Source organism: Phyllobates terribilis, unplaced genomic scaffold (genome assembly GCF_046119375.1).
Source record: "Phyllobates terribilis strain yellow unplaced genomic scaffold, ASM4611937v1 Scaffold_11__3_contigs__length_659146591, whole genome shotgun sequence".
NCBI classification, from domain to species: Eukaryota; Metazoa; Chordata; class Amphibia; order Anura; family Dendrobatidae; genus Phyllobates; species Phyllobates terribilis.
In genome coordinates, this window is record NW_027362771.1 from 464,002,141 (window position 1) to 464,015,624 (window position 13,484).

Below are 13,484 nucleotides of genomic sequence, written 5' to 3' on the forward strand. Positions count from 1 at the left end.
GCAATAAATTCAGCTGTTCGAGGTTATGTTCGATAACTGTACATGCACCAAAAGCGAAACTTGATTTTTTCACATCATGCAGGGATTGTCTGGCACTCACTGTAATGTCACAGCCATGGTCATTGTGGCATTACAGTGGTTGCCCAAATCGATGGGAACAGTGCTCACAGTGAAACTTGAAAAGCCGGCAATTCAGCAGCGGCATACACCGGTACCCGACAATTTAGAACAAAAAGAATAGAGCATCACACATAGATTAGATAGATAGAAACATGTCAGTCACATATATAAGAAGCACAGTGACAGTGTTGGTTGCTGTACTTGTCATTTAGTGTTAAAGGATTTATTTAAAAAAATAATAGTGTTTTCATGCACCGTCTCTTTAAAAAAGCCGGCCGGCAATTCAGCATCGGTACCCGACAATTTAGAACAGAAAGAATAGAGCATCACACATAGATTAGATAGATAGAAACATGTCAGTCACATATATAATAAGTACAGTGATAGTGTTGATTACTGTACTTGTCATTTAGTGTTAAAATAAAGGATTTATTTAAAAAAAAATTGGCGTGAGGGTTCCCCGTAATTTTAGTCTCTAGCGGAGGTTAAGCAGACGGCTGGGGCAAATGTTTGAAGCCTGAGAAGGGGGTAATACCCACTGAGCTTCCCAGGCTACTAATATCACCCCCCTGCTGAATACCTAGCCTTTACTAGCTATTAAAATGGGGGACCACAACAAAAATGACGTGGGGTCCCCCCTATTTTAATAGCTAGCAAAGGCTAGGCAGACAGCTGGGGGCTGATATTAATAGCCCAGGAAGGGTGCCATGAATATTGGCCCCCTACCAGGCTAGAAACTCCAGCCGCCTCAGAAATGGCGCATCCATAGGATGCGCCAATTCTGGCACTTAGCCTCGCTCTTCCCACTGCCCTGTAGCGGTGGCAGTGGGGTAATAGGGCTAGGGTTGATGTCAGCTTATAATGCCAGCTGACATGAAGCCCAGGTTAGTAATGGAGAGGCATCTATAAGACACCCCCATTACCCCACTGCCACTGCAACAGGGCAGTGGGAAGAGCGAGGCTAATTGCCAGAATTGGCGCATCCATAGGAGTCCAACGGCTGACCAATTTTAGGAAAAACCCCACTAAGAATTTAAAGACACATGGATCAGGGCCACAGTAACACGGTACGACATGTTCCCATTAGAAAGGAGAGGGTCTGCTATACAGTTATATGGTATGAAGTGAGTCCAACGGCTGACCAATTTTAGGAAAAACCCCACTAAGAATTTAAAGACACATGGAGCAGGGCCACAGTAACAAGGTACGACATGTTCCCATTAGAAAGGAGAGGGTCTGCTATACAGTTATAGGGTATGCAGCGAGTCCAACGGCTGACCAATTTTAGGAAAAACCACACTAAGAATTTAAAGACACACGGAGTAGGGCCACAGTAACAAGTACGACATGTTCCCATTAGAAAGGAGAGAGTTTGCTATACAGTTAAAGGGTATGCAGTGAGTCCAATGGCTGAACAATTTTGGGAAAAACCCCATTAAGAAATTAAAGACACATGGAGCAGGGCCACAGTAACAAGGTACGACATGTTCCCATTAGAAAGGAGAGGGTCTGCTATACAGTTATAGGGAATGCAGTGAGTACAACGGCTGACCAACATTAGGATAAACCCCACTAAGAATTTAAAAACACATAGAGCATGGCCACAGTAATGACAAATTCCCATTAGAAAGGAGAGAGTCTGCCATAGTGTTGGCCTATGCAGTGAATGCAAGGGCTGCCAAAAATTTGGAGGCACTTCAATGGCCCTTGGAAGAGACGTGGAGGAGGGCCTCATAAAAAAATGTTCCCATTAGAAAGGCGCGGGTCTCCTATACTTGTAATGCCCATGCTCTAAGTGTATGGGCTGACAAACATTTACACCTGGGGGGTATACATAAGTATACTGTATAAAAAATTTTTTTTACGGCCATCATATACACCCTTTAAAAAAATTATGAGGGTGTTGCATCACGGACCACAGTCACACTGGTGATATGGTGGTGGAGGATGAGGAGAAGGAGGAGGACAAGAGCAAATAGCCAAATCAGGAAGCGTATACCCATGTGTGGGTGTGAAAAGGTGCATGGGAATACACCTCCCAAGAAAAGACACTGGATTGGAGTTTATGTTACGCTGCTATCATTCGGTGGTGTTGAGAATTCTGGCCCAATCCAGCCCTTGTTCATTTTTATAAGAGTCAGCCTGTCAGCATTTTCAGTTGACAGGCGGATACGCTTATCAGTTATAATTCCATCAGCGGCACTAAAAACCCACTGTGATAAAACACTGGCGGCAGGGTAGGCCAGGACCTCCAAGGCATAGAGAGCCAGTTCATTCCACATATCCAGCTTGGATACCCAATAATTATAAGGCACAGCGTGATCACAGAGGACGTTGGTACTGTCGGCAAGGTATCTTCCCAAACTTTGCACTCCTCTTGAGCATACTCTACGCCTCAGGGCCTGTGCGATGGGAGGGTCTGAGAAAACTCTCCCAGAACTTTGACAGTGTTCTCCTGCCTCTGCTGGATTGAACATGTGTCTCTCTCTCCTGTACTCCTTAGTGGTCCAACGAAATGTGCCCTCTGCCGCCAGCGTTTTCAGCGGGGAATTTTTTTAATAGTTCTGCAACAAGGGCCTTCTGGTACTGCCCCATTTTTGTACACCTGTCTGCCTCAGGAATAAGAGATATAAATTTCTCCTTGTAACGTGGGTCTAGAAGTGTCACCAACCAGAAATGACTGTAACCCAAAATTTTGAGAACGCAAGGGTCATGGGAAAGGCAGCGTAACTCAGCCATGCGTACCAGACTGCTAACAGACAAGACTTCTGTGTCCTCACCAAGAGGATGACTGACCATGCTCTCCTCCTCCTCCTTCTCCTCCTCCTCTCTGTTCTCTGGCCATCCACGCTGAACAGATGGTATGACAGCTGTGCAGGTAGTACCGTCAATAGTGCATGAAACTAGCTCCTTTCCTTCTTCCTCCTCATTGTGTAATCACCCTGTATGGTTCCTTGCTCCATCTCATCGTGCTCAGCCTGCAAGGCATCCTCTTTGATTGTGAGCAGAGAGCGTTTCAGAAGACAGAGAAGCGGGATGGTGACGCTAATTATGGCGTTATCGCCGCTCACCATCTTGGTGGAGTCCTCTAAGTTTTGGAGGATGGTACATATGTCTAACATCCATGTCCACTCCTGAGGTCTTATGTGTGGAGCCTGAACTGAATACCGACGGCCTTGTTGATGCTGGTACTCAACAACTGCCCTATTCTGCTCACAAATCCTTCCCAACATCTGCAGTGTAGAGTTCCAATGCATGGGGACATCACACACGAGTCTGTGAGCCGAAGCTGCAAACGCTGGTGAAACACTGCAAGGGCAGCGGAAGCTGTAGCTGACTTTCTAAAATGGGCACACAGGCAACGTACTTTAACAAGCAGATCCGGCAGCTCCGGGTAGGATTTGAGAAACCGCTGAACCACGAGGTTAAGCAAATGGGCCAGGCATGGTACATGTGTGAGCTCGTCTCGCATCAGAGCCGCCACCAGGTTCCGGCCATTGTCACACACAACCATGCCTAGCTGTAGGTTCAGCAGTGTGAGCCACAGATCTGCCTGCTCTTTCAGAGCTGTTCACAACTCTTCAGCATTGTGCGGTTTTTCACCTAAGCATATTAGATTCAGCACAGCCTGGTGCCGCTTGGCCGAGGCAGTGCTGCAGTGCTTCCAGCTTGTGACTGATGTGGTCATTTCAGAGATGGAGGCTGAAGAGGAGGAGGAGGCTGAGGAGGATGAAGTGCAGGAGCTGTAGACCGTGGGGGCAACTCTGATTGACGTAGGGTCCGCAATCCTTGGCATCGGGAGGACGTGTTCCGTCCCAAGGTCCGACTGCGTCCCGGCTTCCCCTATGTTAATCCAGTGTGCCATCAGCGAGATGTACCGTCCCTGCCCATAAGCACTTGTCCACGTGCCTGTGGTTAGGTGGACTTTACCATTAACTGGGTTGTTGAGAGCACGGCTAATGTTTTGGGACACGAGCTTGTGTAATGTGGGGACGGCACACCAGGAGAAATGTTGGCGGCTGGGGACCGAGTACCGAGGGACGGCCGCCACCATCAGGTTGCTGAATGCTTCAGTCTCCACGAGCCTAAAAGGCAACATTTCGAGCGCAAGCAGACGTGAAATGTGAGAATTTAGTCATGTGGCCTGTGGGGCTTTGGCTGCATGTTTGCGCTTGCGTTCCAAGGACTGGGGTATGGACAACTGAACGCTGCGCCGGGACAAGGACATCGACGTGCTTCCTGATGCTGCTACTTGAGAGTGTGCAACGACAGGTGCAGGGCTGGAGGCATCTTCACATGCACCATGGACAGGGGAAGAAGCAATGATGCCACCTGCAGACACTGTTCCTGGACTTTGGGGTTCGGCCCAAAAAGTCGGGTGCTTTGCTGTCATGTGCTTCATCATGCTGGTGGTGGTCAGGCTGGTCGTTTTGCCACCGCTGCTGATGCTGGCCTGGCAGGTGGTGCAAATGGCATTTTTAGGGTTATCGGTAGAGTCTTTAAAAAACAACCAGACTCGGGAAGACCTAACAGTTGTTCTGGCAACTTCCTTTGTGTTGGTGTTACGAGGAACGGTTGCCTGCCTTTTGTCTGTGGCCACCACACTGCTTCTACCTGTCTGTTGGGGTGCTCTGCCTCCCTCCCCCTGTCTGCTGCTGTCCTCGCTCTTCATGTCCTCCTGCCAGGTTGGGTCAGTTACAATATCATCCACCACCTCGTCTTCCACTTCCGCACCCTGGTCCTCCACCTGACTTTCTGGCAATTGTGTCTCATCATCGTCCACCTCTTGTCACACTTTCCCACCATCGCCTTTGTGTGACCGTAGCTGCTAAAATATTTTGGCATCGCTACACGCCATCTCCTCTTGCTCTGCTTCAAGTGGACCGGGCGAGTGTGGGATCAATTTTTCTCTGGGTACTCAGCATGGTGGCAGTAAGGAGGATCAGGGTGAGGAATATGCAGTCCAGACTCACGGCTACTGAGACTTGACCGTGTGGAAGACAGGGTGGTGGTGGTGGTGGCTAAGTGACTGGAAGCATTATCCGCTATCCAACCAACAACCTTTTGACACTGCTCTGGGTACCATAGTGGTGTGCTGCGGTCCCCTAGAAATTGGGACAGGAAGGTCAGGCGAGAAGATGTGGGTGTGTGTTTTGGCACAATTTCGGCTTGCCCACGGCCTTGTTCTCGGCCTCTGCACCATTAGCATCACGACCTGTTTCCTGTCCCTTGCCACGTGCCTTGCCATTTTAAATGGAGGACAGTATCTTCCACGCTCACTACAAATGACTGAGTTTGGAGCGAAATTATGTGATCCATGTGATGGAGAAAACACAGTTTTAAATACCTGGCCTGTAGGTAAGTAGTTTGAACAGCAAACTGCTGTGAATTGCTTCACTGACACACTAAAGGAAATTTTTAATGGAGGCCAGAAATGGCAATAATTTCAGACAACTTATATGTGATCCATTTGACGGAGAAAACAGAGTTTTAAATACCTGGCCTGTAGGTAAGTAGTTTGAACAGCAAACGGCTGTGAATTGCTTTACTGACACAGTAAAGGAAATTTTTAATGGAGGCCAGAAATGGTAATATTTTCAGACAACTTATATGTGATCCATTTGACGGAGAAAACGGAGTTTTAAATACCTGGCTTGTAGGTAAGTAGTTTGAACAGCAAACTGCTGTGAATTGCTTCACTGACACACTGAAGGAAATTTTTTAATGGAGGCCAGACTTGGCAGTATTTTCTGACAACGTATATGTGATCCGTTTGACGGAGAAAACACAGTATTAAATAGCTGGATTTCTAGCGCTCTAATATGGAAAGGACCTGGCTTTACTCTGCAGTGCCAATAAGCAAATGGTGCAGAAAAAACAGTGTTCTCTGGATTGCTTTTTAAGCAAATAATGAGGATTAAGATCCAAAGAAAAGTATTCCTGGCCCCTGAGACCTGGGCCTTTGTATAGAAATATCTAACAGCAGCAGAAGGCAGAACTGGAATGGAGCCTCTTGTGCTATATGCACTGCAGTCTGCTATATACCCTGCCTGCCAGCCTATATATACTGCCTGCCTGATATCTCTGCAGATGGATTAGTCCTCAGAAGGACTGTTTGTTAAGATTGATATGTGTAATGTACGGTTTTTCTCCCTACTCTACCTAATACACAATCAAATCTCTCCCTGACACAGGAGCAGCTCTCCCAACACTGTCTGATCTGGAGTGACTGTGATGAGCATGGCGGCGCCAGGTCTGATATAGACCTGATGACGCTGTGCGGACAGCCAATCATTGTAATGCTGACAACCAACATGGCTATGGCATTACAGTGCATGGCAGGCAATCCCTGCATGTTCATTGGCTCTCTAAAGAGCGCCAAACATGCAGGGAGGGGACCCGAGTTCCATCCGAGCAACCCGGAAATACTCGGCGAGCGCCTGGCATCTAGAGCAGTGAGATGCTCGGGCGAGCATCGAGCAGTAGCGAGCATGCTCGCTCATCACTAATCACCTGGCTTTTCCTAACACTGATAGTGAACAAGCCATAACTTTAACAGGCTAATTAAGGTCTGAAACCTTGGTGTGTCTATTCTTCTGTATGTTTGAGGAGGACACTTATGAATAATTTATGTGCACCTCAACATTATACAGCTTGCATTTTCTGGAAGGAATATTTCAATGCTCACTTTTTCAGCTTTTATGTGACGTGCATCATTCATTTATTACCATATTTTCGCATAAGACCACGTGAGGTAAACTTTACATAGTACTGGGCACATCTCATCATCAGGCGATGTGATATGATTTTCGAAAAAACTTTGATTTCTCGTACTCTGTGCTTCATTTACTTTTTAGCTGTTTCTCATGGTCTTTTTTTATTAATTTATGCCTTGGGGAGAAGTCAGCCATCTGCTGACCTGTGAAATGTTTTTCATTTGATGCTTGGATTTTATCCAAGATGTCTATCATTAACCCCTATAATGCCCCAAAAGGTGAAATAGTACAAATGTTTTGTAGCTCATGTAATAACTAGTGATCTGCTAAAAAATTCTGGACCCAACAGCACATGATGGGTCTAGCACTCAGAAATATGTCTGGGAAAAAAGAACCGAGAACATTTTATCCTAGTTACGAAATAATAGTGCAGCGCATTGCTGCTCACTCTGGACTCAGCCCTGATGTGTCCACTGTTCCTCACTGCCCTCTGGCAGCACAGTTGTGCTTTACAATATCCCATTGATCTCACAATTGTTGGTTCTGCTAAGGACACTAAGAAAAAGAGTTGGATCTTTGACCTATTTCTTTTGCAGTTTAACGATTATAACTTCCTGATGTAGCGTCAAAGAACTACAGTATTTTGGACAATAGCATCTTTCATGGCAAAAATCCAGAATAGATTGTTCCCTAGGATAAGCAGTATTTGTGTACTAAATTATAGCAGTTTTTAAATGTTTTTGGCAAAAATTAATATAAAGAATACTATTTTAATAATATATTACGGAATGACTTATATGGTAATTCCATAATAACTGAAGTTCTAATAATAAACCTTAAAGGAAGTTTGAATCAGAAAATGACTTACTGTTTAAATCAGGTTTATGTTTTAAATGTATCAATTTTTTTAAAAAAATGTTACATATCAAAATCTTATTAAAAGTAAAAAAAATATACAAATCTTGCAATTTTCAAACTGGCCACTGGGGCTTTATTTTAGACTTTAGTTTACTGTTATTTCAGGAAATCGACATGTACATTTTTAGAAAACAGACCCTATCTTTTATATAGCTGCAACTAATGAGGGTGTGCAAAGTTCATTGTGAAGGGAGGCGTTAGCTGTGACATCACCTATTATGAATGGCGGATCCTGTGTTGTCAGCTGTGTATAGAGATGTTACCTGTCATTGTCTTCTTGCCTCTGTTAATAAGGAGCCTGCTGAAAACTCTTTCTGAAAGGAAGTATGAGTAAATAGTAAAATAGTCCCAAAGGCCTGTGAGAAAATTGCTAGATTATTAATTTTTCCATTTTAGTAAAGATCATGATATGAAAAATAAGCAGTATTGTCAAAGTACATAATACATGTAACTTAAAAACCTGATTTAAACATTTTCTGATGACACATTCTCTAGGGGAATTTCCATTAGGGTATGAGCACACAAAGTCTTTGAGACACATTGTTTTTCATGCAGTATCTTTTTTGGCAACTTTTCTGTTGTCTTTTGCAGAAGCTAATAATAATAATCTTTATTTTTATATAGCGCTAACATATTCCGCTATAACACATGTCCTTGGTGGGATCTGAACTCAGGACCCCAGCGCTGCAAGGCTGCAGTGCTAACCACTGAGCCACCGTGCTGCCCTTAAGCTTTGACACCATCACTTTTTTTAACATTTGTGTACAACATAGAAAACAGTTTCAAAGCAGAAGACACCTGAACACTTTTTTTTTCAGTGATGGGTTTGAGTGGTACAAGCAGAAATAATGCAAGCCTACATAACATATCTTGGAATGCTATTAATGACTTAATTAATGCTTTTCCGGGGAATGTTCTGCCATAGTAAATGCATTTGGGAGAAAATCATCAAGATCCGTTGCTGGCAGCTCCCTTTGAAATTGACGACCAAGATATTCTTCTTGTGAGTACCCAGATGCTGCAGGCCATGGCAGCATGTTTAGGCCACCGCATCAAAAAACCGAAGTAGTGGACAACTACTTTAATATTGCATAATTATTTTATTAAATATGTAGCTTATTATGCATTTATTTTCAGATGAATTTATGAATACTGGTGATAGTAATGATAATGAAAAGTTGAATTTTACCATTTTGCTGTGTAAATTTGTTATTATTAATTATAATACATATAAGATTTATTAATCAGTCTGGACTAAAGTAAGTGTATCAAAAAAAAGAGGAATCACAACTTTGGCATACTGACTCTATATGTCTTATTGTCACATGTAAATATTTCTTAATGGGTAATATAAAATCAAAATGCAACTTATTGTTCATTAGCTGGTACAAAACCATTAATGTCCTACAATAGTATCCTAGGTACTCTAGTTGGATTAACCTCTTCTTGTCATGTCACATACCTTTTCATCATTTGTCGAGTCCCTTTCTTTGAAATTAAGCCTGATTTATGGCCAGCAGATGATGGCTGATATATTCAGCCATCATTTTCCTCGAAAGGCTCATGCAGGTGTCAGTGGATCTCAGTATGATCACAGACCACAATGGATCGACTGGCTGAGGGTCTCAAGACCGGCGCACAACAGCTTCATATATTTCTATGAGGCTGTCACGCTTGTATCGGAAGACCACTGCCAGTACGTGCATTGAGGTCCGTGATTGGACCAAGATTCACGGACATCTGCAAGAACCCTAACAATCGCAGGTTGAGCCGAGCTTCACTCAATGCTGTTAACCTGTTAAATACTGCTGTTAATCTTTGACAGCACCATTTACAGCACGCAGTTCAGGAGGGCATACCGTTCAAAATGCCCATCGCCCCCTTTCCCATTTCCTTGACACCCCCTTGACATCAATAGGTTTCCATGACAGCTGAAGACAAATGTGACTGTCATGATGGTGCTTTCATGAAGCCCAGCATGTAGCTGGGCTTCAAAGGAGGAAATTGCAGTAAATTACAGAGAACTACAAAATATAGTAAAAATTTAAAAAAAATTTTTTTAAAAGTATAAAGAATGAAAAAAATCTAAAAGTTCGAATTGACTTCCTGTTCCCCCATTAAAAATAAATAAAGAAATAAAAAAACATACTTGCTATTGCCCTGTGCATGAAAGACCGATCTATGAAAATATAAAATTAATTAACTTGGTTGGTAAAATCAGTAAGGAGAAAAAAAATCAAAACACTAGAATTGTGTTTTTTTCAGTTGCCTTATTCTCACAAAAAATGCAATAAGGAGCAATCAAAATGTCATTATATTAAATAAATTTCAGCTTTAGGTGGAAAAAACGAGCCCTCAAACAGCTCCAGTGACCAAAAAATGAAAACGTAACAGATCTTTGAAAAGAGCAACACAAGAAAATTTTTCCAATTTTTTTTCATTACTCAGACAAAAAAAAAATGCAAGTTTGTTATCAACGGAATCATAGTCATCTGGGAATTATATTATCAGGTAATTTTTACTGCACAATGAATGCCATAAAACAAAGCCCAAAGAACAATTGCAGAATTGTTTTTTTTTTCCAATTTCACTTGGAACTTTTTTTTCCGTCTTATGGTAAAATGGACAGATTCATTCAAAAGTGCATTAGTCCTGCAGGAAACAAGCTCTCATACAGCTATGTCAGTGGACAAAATAAAAAAGTTATGGCTCTTGGAAGAAGAAGAGGAATAAATGAAAATGGAAAATCACTCAGTCGGGAAGGTGTGATGCAGTCTAATTTTCATAGAATTGCATATCAGGCTCCTAAAATAGGTTACAAGTTACACAGCATGTAATTGCTTGATGGCAAGATGGCTACATTCCACTTATAAGCATCCTTCACAAAACACAGGAATCAAAGCAGACAAACAGTAATGCTATACTCCAAGACGTTTGGAAAATTAATAGGGAATCATTAATTGATTGAGCCAACTTCCCTCTCTTTTCTCCATCTTACCGGATATCCCGTCTAGCTGTATGAACAAAAACTGGAAATGATTCAGTCAACAGAGGATCTGCTCACATTAAGTTGTTGGTGATTGTGACCTGTGCAAGGGAAGTGGCTTATTGAGATAGATAGCCTTAGTACTCCAGGGACAGCTGTCTGCACTTCTATTTAATATATACTGCATGCCAAATGTTTACATAGGTAATTATGTCAGATAAAGTGAGCAGAATTGGGCAAAAATATGCTATTTAAGGGGGAAAATGCATAGATCCTTATGATTTTAATTGTAAAAAATATTGAAGGCAAGTTAAGAACACCATACGTATACCCACAAATACTAAAACAAGATTATTCAATGCCTATCACGGAGTAATGTTATGGCACAATAAAATATCCCTAAAACAAACCTTGATAGCATTTACATTGGTACATGTCCCTAAAGTCTGGACACATAGGAATTCTCATTAACTATAATTTTTTTTCCTCCACAGATTAAATATGGCTTTCTCGAAAGAAGACTGAATTGAACTGGTAATTCTCAGTCGAGGTGAAGGATGGTCATATCAAAAGATAGCAGATGAATTTAATACACATTATCAAGGGAGGATTCCACTTGGCTTTTCCATGGTGGCGAAGGTGACTAAAAAGTTCAAAGAAACAGACAGTGTCATGGAAAACCCTGTTCTGGATGACGAAATGTATTGACCAAAATGTAAGAATGTGTCATGGCTAAAATTTATATGAATCTCAAAAATCACTTCGTGGGACATTCATGATGCTGGGTGTTCCCAAAACAACCATCAATTATATCTTAAAAGAGCAAAAATTTCATCCTTACAAGTTACAAATCTTGCATCATTCAACAGAGGATAACCCTGATAGACAACTTGAGATGCATGAATGGTTTTCCATTACATTGGATGAAAACATTAGTTTCACTGAAGACTCTGTGCTGTTCAGCGATGAAGCTTTGTTTTATGTGAATGGTGAGGTCAACAGACAGAATGTTTGATAATGGTTGCAAAGCAATCTATGATGTTGTGTGATTTGTGGAAAGCTTATATGTTGGGACCATTCTTCATTGATGAACATGTAACTGGTGAGACTTATCTTGCCATGCTGAGAGATCAATTAATGCCCCAAATTGCAAGTTTTTGTGAATGATTTCTTGAACGGTTCCAGCAGGATGGCGCCACTGCCCATTTTGCCATGGATATAAGAGATTGGCTGAATGAAAATTTCCCTAATTGGAATGGAAGACATGGGCATGTGGAGTGGTCTCCTTGTTCATCTGACCTTAGTCACCTTGACTGATTTTTCTGGGGTATGCCAAAGGAGAACGTTTACTCAATGAAAATCACAGATGTGACACACTTGAATGAATGCATAAAAAATGAATGTGCTAAAATTGACAGCAATGTGGATTTATTACATCGAGTGAATTTTGCAAAGTGCATCAACCTTTGCATCGCAAATGATGGAAATCATATTGAAGAAGTTATTTAACATTCTAATTTAACAAAATGTTGTTAATAAATTTAATTTCTTCAAAATATGTATTTTAGTCTATGTGTTCAGATTTTAGGGACACCCTGTAGTTTGTTGGATAATGGTAACTTCACTGAAACACAAACCAAAGTTGAGTTACTGCTCAGTGTTTGCACATAATTAGGAGGGTTCATCATCTCTGTCATGTCCAACAACTTGGGAATTATTATTATTATTCATTATTATAGAGCCATTTATTCCATGGCGCTTTACATGTGAAAAAGGGGGAATAGATAGCAAAAACAATTACAATAATCTTGAACAAAAAGGTAACGGCAAACTGGTACAGAAGGAGAGAGGACCCTGCCTTCAAGGGTTCATAGTCTACAAGTCATACATTGCTATATTACAATTGTATTATTTCTGTTATGCTGCTATGCAAACTGTTTTACTTTCTCAAGTTTGTCCTGTGTGTCTCCCTGTAGTCAAATGTAAGCAGACAAGACCCTGTGGAACCAGAACAGCATGGAGACGTGGCAGATGGGAGGAGTTTGATCAGGACTCCGGGTACAGTGTTGTCAGGGAAATTAGCTGAGGAGAAAAACAGCGCGTGTGCAAGTTCTGAGGTGATTCTAGCGCCAAAGAGAGAGATGGTAGGAGCGACAGCAGCGTCCAGAGCTCCTGTCAGGAAGAAAGGTGCCACGTATCCACCTAGCTCAGATGTCGACAGTCAAGCATCGAAGATCCGAGCGACGCCAGTCAAGATTCCCAGTCTAGATGTTGACGGTCAAGCCCCAAAGATCCGAGTGATGCCAGTCAAGGTTTCTCACCCAAGTGACGTCAGTCAACAGGATGCGAACAGGTTGCAGCTGCACGGTTCTCAGACGTGTGCGCCAGTGACAGGACGTCGCAGAATCTCTGGAGGTGTCAGATCAGAGGTTCACGGTCGGGTCGGTGACCAGAAAGAACGCGTGAGATGGGCCGCTACCTCTTACAGAGACATATGGTACCGGCATGGATAGAGGGAAAGACAGTAGATACTAGAGCGACATCGCAAAAGTGGATAGAGAGTTACGAGTGAAATGGGCAGCGAGTTTTCATAGGAACAGAGAATTGCCAAACCGTTAAAAGACTGCCTCTCACCCAGTATAATTAATGACAATCCAGTTCCCTTTCCCTCCAGTAAATCATTTTAAACTACCATACAATTCTAAGGTAGTCTGATAATTTAGTCTGTTATGTGATTTCCTGCT

At 42.4% G+C, this 13,484-nt stretch overlaps 1 long non-coding RNA gene across 1 annotated transcript in view; it reads left to right on the top strand.

The window, feature by feature from the left end:
- The window catches only part of LOC141165241 (uncharacterized), an 85,093-nt gene extending 71,896 nt beyond the window's left edge, over positions 1-13,197 (top strand). Inside the window, exons 2-3 of the long non-coding RNA XR_012251109.1 lie at positions 11,235-11,379; positions 12,717-13,197. This is a non-coding gene — a long non-coding RNA (uncharacterized lncRNA). The remainder of the gene's footprint in view (positions 1-11,234; positions 11,380-12,716) is intronic.
- The last annotated feature ends 287 nt before the right edge of the window (positions 13,198-13,484 follow it).